Source organism: Limulus polyphemus, unplaced genomic scaffold (genome assembly GCF_000517525.1).
Source record: "Limulus polyphemus unplaced genomic scaffold, Limulus_polyphemus-2.1.2 Scaffold4809, whole genome shotgun sequence".
Taxonomy (NCBI): Eukaryota; Metazoa; Arthropoda; class Merostomata; order Xiphosura; family Limulidae; genus Limulus; species Limulus polyphemus.
Window position 1 is genome coordinate 49,881 of NW_013670419.1, and position 14,700 is coordinate 64,580.

The following is a 14,700-nucleotide window of genomic DNA, read 5'->3' on the forward strand; positions in this document are numbered from 1 at the left end:
TTAGGATTCTCTTGCTGCATGCGCCTCCTGCACATAACCTTTTAATTCAGTTTAGGATTCTCTTGCTGCATGCGCCTCCTGCACATAACCTTTTTATTCAGTTTAGGAATCTCTTGCTGCATGTGCCTCCTGCACATAACCTTTTATTTCAGTTTAGGATTCTTTTGCTGCATGCGCCTCCTGCACATAACCTTTTAATTCAGTTTAGGAATCTCTTGCTGCATGCGCCTCCTGCACATAACCTTTTATTTCAGTTTAGGAATCTCTTTTTTCCTTCCTATTTCTTTCTCACCATGGGAGGTTGTTGGCTAGGTATCATTCTGTCTCATTTTTGATCTTTCTTTGGTTCTGGTTGAGCAGTTGCCTTACTTTGTGGTGGTAGATGACTCAATATGGGGTCTCAGACACTTTACATTCATATTTGCCATTCTTTTGATCCCTATGGTTCACCTGTAATGGTCAAACATTTAGCACTCAGTCATTTCCTTTGAAGTAGCTTTGACCACATCCTTTTTCTTTGGGTCTGGTGGGTTTTTACTTACAGGTTACATTCATGAGGCTTAGTGTTCCACTACTATGTGGATGTTTGACCTTTACATGTTCCTTCCAATGTTGGAAACTCTCTTATTCTTAGGGTGGCTGGGTCCACTCTACATTTTAATCTCTACAACTCCCACCCTGTGTTTCATTTACTTGGACGTCTCTTACATTATATGCAGGACAGGATTAGTCTACTTCTATTTTTTACAATGAGCATTTGTTACTAGAGCTTCCATGTTTCATTCATTTCCTGCAAGTATTTGTTTTTTAGGACTTTCTTCTGTTGATTCTGTCATTTCTCTTAATATCCCTTTTGGAGGTTTCTGGCCTGTAAATGCAGGTATCTCCAGTGATACACTGTCATATTTTCCCTTATGGTTGGGCTGACTCATTCATTTCCACCATACCCAGAATTGCATCTGTTTGTAACCCTTAGAAGTCAGTCTGTGGGTGCATCTGCTTACATATATGGGTTTCCATATCTTTGATGAGTGGTTCACAGGTTTTGCTTTGTGTTGGTTTTGTGCTTGACCACATCTTTTCACTGCAAGTGTTCTTGTGGAGTGCTTATGTAGATGCATAATCTATTTTCTGTGTCTGGTCTCCATGGTTAAAATTTCTCTCTCTCTATGCCCTTGAGTTGGTGGCTCTTTTCACATGTTTGCCATCATATTCTGTCTTGTCTGTCTGGTATTCTTATCAAGATCCATTCAGATATCTTCTTTGTTGTTTTTTTCCTTTCCCTCAACAGGGAGGCACTTGTTCTAAGGATCACTGTTTTTCTGACTGTGCAGGTATTTTCAGAGCTACACTGACTTTTCCCATTGTTCAGTTGTGGTGGCATACTCAATCTCATCTTACCCAGACTTACGCTCTTTGGAGCCCTCCATGGTTCCAATTTACTGGGGAAGTTGTTCTTCACTGGACAGTAAAATTCCAATGGTATGAGATTGAGTATACACAACCCTCATTTTGGAAGTAGAGCTGACCAACTATATTATGAATGAAAACATTTCAATTGGTTTGGCTTATCCAGATGGCACATGAGTTCACCTCAGAACACAGGTCTAGAATGGTTTTCTCTGCACCTGATTATTGTAGAGAGTATCTCATACAAGTATTATTCCAGTATAACCCCAACCACACTACATACTCATGCTCTGCTGCCTGGCTGTAATATAATGGTCAATTCAGCATTCTTAGATTCCACCCACCTTAGCAACACTTTAACACCATGCAAAAGGTTATTGTGACAATTTATTTTGCTCTACCCACTCTCCTAACAAGGAATATCACAATAACATTGGACAAAGAATATTCCCTGCTTAATATGGATGCAGTATCCTGCCAAGTGCTGTTAGTTAACCCCACCTTATGGATGTACACTTCATTACTGCATATGGGGGATGTGTTGCCCTCCTACTGGTGGAGGGCTATTTTCTAATAATGATTACATCATAGGCTGATACAGTAAACGAGGTGGGAGCTTTGTTCAAAGCTGCTGGCATGTGTAAGAAATTATATGACATTGCACACTAGGTAATAACTCTTTGTGGTGCAGAGAGGTGAGTATCTACCCGAAATACATTTTCAGTTATAGAAGATGTTAGTTTTGTGAGAAGTAAAGAGGGATTGAACACAAACTCCACAATATAAAATCTTTATTTAAACAGATGGTAAAAATGTACTTTACTAGTAATACGCACATGACTGGTCATTCCCAATAAGGGAGGTCATAACCCTTAGAGATCACATGACAGCCAGTAGAAAACTGTCTAACATGACATACTCTGGGTAACTTTGCAGCCACCTTTACCACAGAAAGATAAAAGGTACTACTATAGATGAATGACACAGTAAAATAGATAACTACAACAAAAGGAACTTAATGGTCTTCTTGACCACATGTTATGTGGACACTGCACATTCCTGCAGAAATAAGAAATTTTGAAAAATTTCTGTAATCAATGGAAGGAAGTAGAAAATACATGGTATGCTTGTATATATCACACTATTTTGTTTCCTGCTTTACTTCAGATGTGAACTCAAGTGAACTTTAATCTTAACTTTTAATCTGATGAAATTTACAAACACATTGGTCAAGGAGCAGCATAACTTTCTCACTCCTGAAAAACATTTACATGCAACACAGACGACACAACTCTTTAAAGACCACAGACAGTAGGACATTTTTGTGCTTGAATGTGTGTATGGTATCACATTAAAATATAACGTGATTAAAAAAAGTCAAGAAACAAGCTTAAGCTCATGTGGCTCCAAGCCATAGTTGGTCATGGTTAGCTAGCTTTAAAAGAAACTAGTGGAAGCCCCACGTGGTGAACTGGGTGAAGAGGAAGATGGATATAATGTTCCAGTTGCACTGTTTATGTTTGAATCAGAGCTTGCAGATGATAACATGTCGGTTAAAGTGGATAGGTAATGGTCTGATCTTTTGTGGTATGGAATTGTTTCAATGTCATAAACGACTGGTTTACACTGCTAAAGTCATGAAAAGTGGATGAAATTTACAGCGATAATATAGTAAATCTACGAGTAAATTCTTGTTAATATTTGTTTTTTCAGGAATGGACCTATATCTAGATGTAGATCTAATATCAGCTTATGGACTCCCAATACTGTATTCTGCACATGCTCCAACTTGTATGCGTGTGACATAAGTATACATTAGGACTGGAAAGCAAACATAGCTGGGGTCATATTTTGATAATCAGTATTATAGATCTATCATTTTTTAGGTTGCATATTGACATCTCCAATGATATTTCATAAAAAAAAGTGTTATGAATATGAAAAATAAATGAATAAAACAGACAATTGTTTGTCCATGCCTTTTTTTTGTAAATAATAGCAGAAAGTGAATTTTCATAAACATTTTTTGTTTTAGCAGATCTACTAGTGTGTGTTTATAAATCCTGAATGATTGCTGATAATTCTATATTGTGCTTAAAACATTAGCTAAAACTTCAGCCTACCCTGTATGCTTGTCATTTTTGAACGACTAATCAGACACTACTATCATCACTTTTATCGGTCTGTGAACAAGAGCATGATGTGTCCCTGGCTGCTGCTCACTGGATCTACCTTGAACTTCAGATACACACTGGGCATTGTATCTTTGTTCAGTGTCAGGTTTTTTGCAAATCCATATCAAATTATTGTTTATTTTTGAAATTTCTGATTCCAAAAAGTGTTCACTGCATACATGGTAGGTTTAGTTCGGACTCAATTTATCACCAGTTCTTTGATGGAAACTTGTACAGAGATACGTCCTTTTCCTTAGGAATGTTCCCACATCTATAAACAACACAGCAAAAAAAACCATTGTTGTTTACGTCCTGGAACAACTTACTCATAAATAATTGTATTCATTACATCTCTCAAATTAAATTTGTCAAGAAAAAAGCATTGTTTTCACATAAACAAACTAATAGTTTTTCATGCACAAAATGGTGTACGGAGAGGAAACCAACCTAGATCGACCTTGTTTACCTTGAGAGTGACGTCAATCACCTCTGACCCAATTTTTCAACCAAGTAATCGCAAAGGTTGGCTGTAGCACTAACTTTGGGAACTTACAGGGCCCAGGCAGGAGCAAGTTATCAAAAAATGACTTGGTCTTGATTATATAACTTATATTTTTATGGTACTCAGATATAAATACAAGCATATTATGTTCTTAACTGTCTGATGTCTTTAACAAATAAATTATAAGCTGCATTGAAATACCCTTTAACACAGATTGACTACAAGTGAAACATTTTGCAATAACACAGACACTTGTTAGAAGGTAATAATAAAAATTTATCAAAGACCAATTTCGTACACTAACACTTTTTAACATAAAATGTAACAGCTCTTACATACAGACAAATGTAGCTAGAATACAAATACCAATGATACATATAGAAAAATCCTTCAACAAAGAAAATCAATACATAAGAAAATACAAGGGTTCGTAATTCAGATTATGAGAATACTCTGACAAAAGTAATAGATAAGTAAAAGCCACAAGTTAAGACTAAATCAAACTTTTTAACACTGGCACAACAAATGATAAGTGTCACATCAGAAGATCTTGCAGAGAAACTAACATTGATACATCAATTACAAATTGAGATAATACAAGGTAAGACAATAAAATGCTTAAAGATATACAACACATTAAATAACAATGAATGACAAAAGGTCTGGAGGTTAAGGAGTTCAACTTTTAATGTCCAGGTTGTGGGATTGAAACCAGATGCCAAATAGGTCCTTTCAGCTGTGGGGTGTTGTTATTGTTATAATTATATGGTAAATCCTACTAATCTTTGGTTAAGAGTTGGCAGTGGGTGGTATTTGCTAACTTCCTACCCTTTGATCTGTCACTTCAAAATTAGGAACAGCTAGAGCAGGTAGCCCTTTACACAAAACTCAAGAAATAAAATCTAATGATGATAATCTAAACAAGTCAAAACCCTATAACGGTTATAACTGATTTTACTTGTAATGCTTTGAACAAAGTCAAAAATTAAAATGAAACCTTTTTAATATGACATATTGCAAGAACACATGAGAAAAACCAATAAACTCTCTTAACTTAAAACTCGTAGTATTAAACAAAAGCAGAACCCTTAAAGATCACTTTACAGAAAACTTATAACACCCATCAGTTAGATTCTACAATTCAAATGGACATAAGAAACTGAAAATGTTTTACAAGACAGAAGACTAAATACATTATTTTACAATCCATACTTAGAACAATACGAGGTGGTGAGCTCTCAGGTTAGGAGATGCTCCATGGAGGCTGTGGACGTTCTACTGATATATGTTGTTTGATGGATGAGTTCTTGCCAGGTCCTTCCAAACTTGGTCAAACTCCACACATAGTCATCAGATTCCTTCCTCCAGCCGAGACAAGGCTCTGGACGTCTCTATAGTTGATCCTTTTTGTGGTTATATAATGCCCAAGCCTCAGTCTGCCTGGCTGCTTGTTCCTGTTAATACCTCTTGTAAGTAGGGATATGGTGTAAAGACGGTTTTTTTTTTGAGTGATCACCATCAGTGTATGATGGAAAGGGGATCTATCCTTGGTCAGTCCTGGGGTGTATTATAGACTTAAGTAGTGATGGACAGCCTACATTGAAGTACCTTCATTCACAACCAAAACCCTTGCCACAGCTGGAGTAGTCATTGCCAGCTGTTGCTTTATAGGTTTCAGATTGGAGAGAATTCCCCAGTACTTAGTTAACCCTTGGGAAGAATTTATCTCTGTAAAGGTGTTTTCAGGTTTAGGTTTGTAATGATACCACCAGAGGTTTGCACATACTTCTCTAGTATCTCTTGGTGATGGCATATCCTCTGACAGAACACCTGATACTGATATTCTGTTGGTGGCTCAATCCCCTCTTTCTTCATAGCAGGCACTAACGACATTGAATCTGTGGTGGCTGAACTTATTGGATAAAGTAGTAGCCATTGGCCTCTGGAGAATTGAGGGCTAGCTCTTCGATGGATTCAACAATTATTATTAGTATTTGATATGACACATCTTCATCCATTCATTGCATTGATCTGAGAGCTACACTGGCTTCAGGTGTCTTGGGAATGGCCGTAACATCCAAACTCTTGGTGTCACTCAAGAAGAGGTCCTGTTTATACGAGTCTTTGTAATCTCCTTCCATTCTGCAGTGGTTCAGGTTAACTTGAAAAGTCATGCAAACAAATAAAGAACATCTAGCTAGTTGAAAAAAGTGTGACAACTCTCTTGGACAACCCTTTTCTCTTTGGTGAACAACTCCCCATCCCTCAGTTGTGGGAAATTCCATTTCACCAAAACAAAGCTTTTTTAAACATAAATGCAAAATAGTTTAAGTAAAGTGTAGTACACACATCAGGTGATAACAAAAAAAAACACTTCCCAGTAATAAATCCTGTGTCCACAACACCAAAAGTTTCTCTTTCTTGCCTGCTCTGGTATTTTCAGATAGCATTGATTTTATCTAAGAGTGACAGGATAGATTTGCAGAATAACAGATGTTCAAGATATTTACTGCAAATTTTGTATTCTCTTGAGTTTGTGAGAATTAAATAGACTGAGCTCAAATATACAATCACAATAAACGATTGTTTGAACAGTCACCTTAACTAGAGAGTTAGGTTTGAAGTTGTTCCATGATTTAGTAGATTGACGAGCTTAGATGAAATTGTATAAAAGACTAATTTTGTTAAGATCGTGTTCCAGTTAACATTAGACGAGTAGAGAATGTCTGGTGATCTCCAAGTGACCGATCATTCCCAATGAAACACAATAACTTTACGAGGTCACCTGATTGCCAATGGGAAAAAATAACAGTCTAATTTCAGAGGTGACTTCTCTATCACAAGTTGACAAAAGATGCTGCTCTAGGTGGATACCCAGAAGAGAAAGTTAAAGAAACTTGACCTTTATGACCCAACATGTTATGTGAAACTGCACAAGCAGGTAGAAAACACATGGTATATTTGTACACCACAATCTTAATCCTTCATCTTTAGATTTGTGGTTACAGTTGCTAAGTTATTTTGTGTAAGCATGTTTGGCAATCTGTAAATATTGCATGTCACAGAAAGTCAAAACTCGCTTAGCCCTACCTTGCATTGGATACCCTTGTTAAACCAATGTGATATGTTCTCGATGGTCTAATATATCTTGAAAATTCATCAAACATTTTGCTTACAAAGTTATGCACTAAGTGGCACTAACTGCCTATGAAAAAAAGTTTCCCTATTGTGTTTAATTATTCTAGTTATAATTGAGTTTTTATTACCTAAATTAACACGGCAATTATTCAGACCAAAAGCTATATAGTTTTCCCTGGGAATATCTAGACCATTCAGAGAAGTATAAGTTTTACCAATACCAGCTTGGGTTCAACACATACCAAGCAATTTTATTAACATTAAACAACTTCACAGTTAGAGAGTTCATCTTCACTGTTTAGTTATCACTAGACCCACTTGTAATAAGTGTATATAGCCCATTCTGTATTTTATTTAGTAGGTTTTCTGGGAAAAACAGCATCAACCCATCTATGGTTAACTCGACATCATAACATAAAGGCTGTTTTTTTATTTTTTACTTGCTTTAACGTAATAAATTTTCCATGTCTGTTTTGTTCTATTACAATGATTCCTCAAAGAGAATGACCACTGGGCAGCCTACATTATAAGCCTTAAGTCTTTAACCTTTTGTAATCCACCTTAAAGTGTGAAACATCATTATGACATATGTCAGTTAGAGAAGCTGTGATTCCTTTGATGCTATAAAACTAACTATTCCACAATGGCAGTGCTATGTGAACATTCTTACGTAACTTTATAATAAGATGCAACAACTGAATTTAATAGACATATTTTTGATCTTTGCAGTCTTTTACTGTTTTATTATGAGGCTTTCAGAAAATATGTCTGAACATTGGACTCCCATTGTCTGCTGCCAATGGTAGGTTGTGCTCCTCTAGTAAAGCAACAGTTTTAAATTTAGCTTGGGCTGCCTGCAATAAAATAACATACATTTAGATAACATTTTATTTCAGTGGTAACTTAACCACCATTGGTTTAATGATGAAATACCCACATCAATACCAAAGATGGATAATAGAAAACAACTTTTTACTTGAACTCATTAATAAGTTTAATATTAATTGCAATAAAATAACATACATTTAGATAACATTTTATTTCAGTGGTAACTTAACCACCATTGGTTTAATGATGAAATACCCACATCAATACCAAAGAATGATAATAGAAAACAACTTTTTACTTGAACTTATTGCATAAAGATATGACCTGCAAAGACTGAAAGAAAGAAGGCAATTATAAATAATACCAAAACCATTTCTAAATCAAGCTACTGTAAGCAGTATCAGAGTATAATGTAAGGAAAAACAGTCTGGGATGTACGTGTAACATACATTTAAGAAAACCACAATAAAAATATTTTTCTGAAGTAACATAAGAACTTTCCTTGTACGTAGACCTGACTTTCTACTAAACATCTATTTTACTCATTTTTGATAAAGTTTCTGCAAAGTACTAATTCTCATGTATATAGTCTTTGCTGTCTGATTATGTTCTATACCATCTATAGGTCTGATCATGTCTCTCTCACCTTGGTGGTTGCAGGACACAGTTTTAGCACAAATGTTACACATAAAGAAGATATTTTCACTAAACAGATACGAAGAAGTATTTCTACTCCAGTCTAGATTGAAGGAGCTTTTGTTTTGACAAGAGCTAATATACTTTTTCTCTGAAATCTTAGTTCCTGATGGGGCCATTGGAGGTGAAGGTGCTTCATTTGGTTGGTTGATACGATTCAGTCTAGATGATCAGAGCAACATGCTTGCTTTCTTATTGAGGATAAAAGATGTTTCAGAAGGAATCTGTTTGGTATTGATTGGCCACAAACTTTCCAAATAAGATTTGAGATTTTCTTTGACAGGAAATGGCACAAAATGCTTATCTTTCATACAGCCAACATAGGTCGAGTCACCAACCAATATCATTCAAAGCTGATGTTGGTTTATTGGCTGTCAGAGAAACTGCTGTTTAATTGGTCACTTGAGTCAACTGAAAGCATATGGCAAATTTTCTTCAAAAGTTTTGTTAACCCTTAAACGACTTTTATCAACACATACTTGTTTCAGAAATTCCTCAATTATACCATCAAGTTGCAGTTGCAATTTCTCATTGCCTCACTTCTTCAAAAATCCAGTTGCTGAAGATTGCATCTATTTTTTTTCTTGGCACTAGATATGCAACAATGCTGAACAAACAGTTTCCATTAAAGGCTAATTAATAGCTATAGATTTTGCAGACTCCAGAAACTGGTGTGCTGCTTAATATATTTAAGGATAAAACAGGAGTATTCAACACATTGGATAATTTAAACTACAGCCTTTAGAAGTAAAACTTATTTTGCATGAAGGGCAAAGCCTAAATAGGCCAAAAAAACCTACTACACATGTATTTTCTCCAGTAAAAAAAATCTTCCAAAAATGTTAAGACACATCTATAACAAAAACTTTTTTATCGTTGCTTTGGGTAGAAGCCTTTCTTCAAGCATTATAAACTGTGTTACATGGGAAAAAGGCTTTGACGAAATTATTGAAGGGTTAGAATATACAGTGATTCTAAATTACATACGTACTGCATGGAGCACATTAACAAAAATATTGTAAGAAGGAACATTATTGAATCATTTGTATAAACAGTTTTAAAATGGAAAAAAAAGTATTAAAGTGATAGAAATTGGATTTTAGAAATTAAATGTTATAAACACAAATTCAAAAAATGTTAGAATAGTAATTTAATAATTATGGTACTAATCAATTCTATTATTATTTTTTAATTACTAATAATTATCCAGACCAAACTTTAAATTCCTAAAGTGATGATGTATCTTCCCTATATTATAAACTACTAATAGATTTATGTCACAATATGTTTAACTAGTTCCCAGGTTCTGCAGATTAAGGGACCCATGTCCCCTTGAATCAAAATTAAGGGGACACTTTTTTCTTACTTCATGTAAAATGGAAAAAACAAACGAACTACAGTTATAACAAATTATTTCTTTATATTATATGAATTTTTGTCTAGATCATGTTTGTATAATGTCGGTCTTTCCTACTTCCACCAGCTTCTTACCAAGTTAGTATTTTGTTCTGCTGTCCTAAATGTATTTAAATGTAAATTATTGTGTTTTTTATATTTCTGAAGATATATTTACTCTACATATCAACAAATACCCTAAAAATTCAAAACATAAGGCTTTTCCCGGGTGTTTCTTAAATTTGCTTACCTGTTAGTCTGTTTTTGTTCTTTAAAAAAAATTAACATATTTGGGCATACCATAAAATCTTTACTTTTTGACTAGATTAAAGAAAACAAATCACAGTCATAAGAAGAAATTTAAATTAACTTATGTGTACCAAATTCACATCATAATTCATCAAGAGGTTTGCCAAGAACTTGCAGTGAGGGTAAAGTTGTGGTGATTGGATATGTTGGTGAAAAGATGAAAAATGCAATATACAGTGAGATACAAAATGTTTCCAAACCAAAAATAATTCAGATCAGGGCTGTTTAATGTTTAAAACTTCCAAATGTGAAGCTTCAAAATATACATTTAACAATGAATTTTTCTTTTTTAAGTAATTTATACTATCTAGAAACACGGGTTTAGAATACTGGATGGGTCATCTTTCTTACAATGATATAATTTGATAAAACAGATGTTTGTTCATCAGGGTTTCATTTAGCTGAGAGAATGTTTTCCCACAGTTAGCTCTATCTAGGATACATTCATTCAACCAGTTAAAGTATATTGAAAATGTTGCATCCAAGAAAGTTTTATATAATTTGATGTGTTTGTGGCTTGGATTACCACAACTCTGTATATTTTGTGAAATTTCAACCAACAGAATATTATGATTTTGAAAACGGATGTATGTTCATCCATTGTGTATGAATATGAAAAAGAAGGGAAAAGAAATATGTAAAAAACAATTATATATATATGAGTGTGTGTATAGGTTGAATGCCTACTAAGAGTCAGTCTTATGTTTTAATTTCTGTATGTATGTATGTGTTGTTGAAATTTAACAAAACATCCTTTTTTAATAATTTTCACACAATGGTGTAGCATCAAAATGACTTATATAATCCAATTTTCAGAGTACTGTTTATGTTGTTTATAAAGAAAATACATGCACAACAAACATTTTGATTTTATATGAGTTTCGAATAGGTTTAGTTTATATATATAATTTTATAAAATTTTGTTTACGAAATTAATGTTTTGTTGATTTCAGAGAATTCTGTTGACAATTGTATTAACATAAACTCAAAAATAAATACTCTCCCAGACATGCAACCAAGGTTTTTCGGGGCCTGGAACAAGTTGTTTGAGAAGGACCAGTTCCAATCCAGAAAGCACATATTGACAGGATGTCTTACATAAACACCCATATAGTTCGTTTTTTATTCAAGAAGACATATATTCAGTACCTTGGTTAAAAATACTATAAACCTATTCAAATTATATATTTCCTAATTATATATAAATATTCATCGCGTTTCATTATACAGATTCACAATTTAAAATATTCTAACTCGTTAAAAGTCTTTTAAGAGTCCATCTTATACGGGAAGGATTCTTGTTAGCCCTACAGTTCCACCGCTTCTTTTAAATCTTTTTTTTTTTTTGACAGTTTTCTTTGTTCCCACCTGTATAACTCCAAACTTCATTAAAAGAACCAGTCAACTGACCAGATTCAAAGGCACATTGTATTTATTTAACCTGTCAGGAATGGCATAACCAGACCTACTTGCAGAGATCAAGTAAGGAAGCACCATCTGGTTCTCCATCAACATTTAGTAGTAGTATTTGTGTAGCCAGAAGAAACTGATCCCAGGATTTGAATGTTGGGTATTAGGCATAGCCACATATCTGGGATTCCTCAAGTAGTAGAACTAAGTGCTTTGTTAAAATGTTATCTAGCTTTTCCATGGCAGGTAGTAAAACTTCAGTTCGTTCAGAGTAAAAACTGTGTGTGTTAGTTAACATTTCTGTTTCTAAAATACCATAAATAAATTAGTATATTTCAGTACTTCATTTTTTAAAAATATATCATAACATTCTACTCCATTTGCACTCATAAGTCTGTATGATAAACATCATTTACCTATACAAGATATACTAGAAATACACTATTAAATATCAAATTCACAGTATTTGAAGTTATAAAATAACTTAGCACCAATCAATATTAACATATATTTACATCTCTATTTTATTGTATTGAATACATAATAGCCTTTTTTTTTATTTTACGGAAATTATAGATGTATTATATAAACTTGCATGTTTTTAAAATATGATTTAAATATTCTAAGCGTTATAATCTTCTTTATATTAATTTCTAACCCCTTCTATAATATTACACCAGCATTGGTTACAAAGATTTTAATATAGCCTGTACCAATAGTAAATATCTTGAATAATAATTTATCTTGCTTATATTTTTAACATAACTGTAAATTTATTAGATATAAACATAAAGTCAAGTTTTTAATTTAACAACTTAGAGATTTAAATTCCTAAAGTGATGATGTATCTTCCCTATATTATAAACTACTAATAGATTTATGTCACAATATGTTTAACTAGTTTTCAGGTTCTGCAGATTAAGGGACCCATGTCCCCTTGAATCAAAACTAAGGGAACACAGTGGAAATTTCGAGTTCCCACCTTGAAACATATTGTTTTTTATATTTATTATTTAGGATGATCAGTTATAGTTACCTGATAGATTAGGATTGTGTTAGCTCCGTCTTAGGATGATCAGTTATAGTTACCTGATAGATTAGGATTGTGTTAGCTCCGTTTTAGGATGATCAGTTGTAGTTACCTGATAGAATAGGACTGTGTTAGCTCCGTCTTAGGATGATCAGTTATAGTTACCTGATAGAATAGGACTGTGTTAGCTCCATCTTAGGATGATCAGTTATAGTTACCTGATAGAATAGGATTGTGTTAGCTCCATCTTAGGATGATCAGTTATAGTTACCTTATAGAATAGGATTGTGTTAGCTCCATCTTAGGATGATCAGTTATAGTTACCTTATAGATTAGGATTGTGTTAGCTCCGTTTTAGAATGACCAGTTATAGTTACCTTATAGATTAGGATTGTGTTAGCTCCGTTTTGCTAGATACTTAAATCCAGATATTTATTAAGTTTCCTCTTAATACAAAGTCATTTAATAAAACATGACTATATAGTGATACATAATTTAAGTGACCCACAGTGGTATGTCTGTGGACTTACAATGCTAGAATCCGGGTTTCGATACCCCATTGTGTAGCTTTGTGCTTAATTACAAAAAAACATAATTTAAGCCCTTTTCTGGTCTCTTAATGTCAAAACAGATTCTGACTTTAAATGCACTGGCCATGAGTTGCTAAAAACCTAAAAGTGAAAACAACCTCAGCTAAAAAAATTTAATTGGAACAAACTGAATAAGCAACAACTGTCACATCACAGTTATATTTACAGTTTTAGTAGTTTTGGTGTTACTGTTCAGTGTTGCGTAAATAACTTCCTGCTCTTTGCTGCTCAACAAAACTTTAACCAGAAAGGAAATCAACGTCTTTAGAGGAGGATCATTGATTCATATGTGTAACAATGCCTTAAGATTTTGTTTCCTGCAGTCTTTTACCGTCTCTGTCCAATTTTGTACACGGCAACTCCTTTTATAAGTGGTTGTTTTCAAAGGAAAATCAATATTATCTTCATTAGGTTGAAGAGATTTTTTCATGATTGACTTGTATATGCTGCTACATACTGCTGAACTTGTTCTGGGAAGAATACTGACATCTCTTATCTTTAACCAACTTCCATTTTTCCTGAACTGCCTTAATATCCCATATACTGCCCTCTTTTCACTAGAGGGTTTGAGTATTACCTGTAGCTTCTCATTTCCATAAGTCAGCAAACCCTTTTTCCTCTGAAATGTTATGCACCTCAAAGCAAGCACCTCTTCTGAAGCTCTAAGTGATAGACTCTGTTGGTAATTATGTAAGTTTCTCATTAAGTCTCTGCTACCAGTCTCAAACTGAGTTGTTTGTTGCTATAGTTATACTGATCTCTACATTCTGAAAGAAGTGCTTACTATCCTTTACATCTATTTCACCTGTCACATCCTTCACACATTGACCAGATTCAGTGATAACATTAACTCTAGAACTAATCATACTAATGTCCAAATCGTATTTTTATTTGGAATTTCACCAAGAAGTGGATCAGAGCTACGAGATTGTGTAATAGTTATTAATAAGCTTTCAGCTTTATCTTGCAGCACTGATAGGTGGGCCTGCGGGCATCATAGAAGACAACCCACTTTAATTTGAGAATCTAAAATCTGTCTAAAATTTCTTAGATCAGTCTCAGCTTGTTGCACCTGACAGGGCTTTGACATAATAATAAATAAAACAAAAGGTTTACTTGTATATTTCTTCTTTAATGGTATTGTGTGTGCTGCTTGTAGTGGGTATAATTTTAACTTAGTACATGGGTATCAGATATGGATTTGCTTGAATTATGATG

General features: G+C 34.0%; 1 protein-coding gene across 2 annotated transcripts in view; it reads left to right on the top strand.

Annotated features, from left to right (window-relative positions):
* Nucleotides 1-11,994, top strand: part of LOC106471718 — a 59,698-nt gene extending 47,704 nt beyond the window's left edge. The window contains exon 4 of one of the 2 annotated variants that reach the window (XR_002613310.1): nucleotides 11,805-11,994. The gene's annotated coding sequence lies outside the window, so the exon portion shown is untranslated. Of the gene's footprint in view, nucleotides 1-3,123; nucleotides 3,266-11,804 lie in introns of those variants that run through there. The other variant, XR_002613308.1, reaches the window with a different exon arrangement.
* Nucleotides 11,995-14,700: the final 2,706 nt, after the last annotated feature.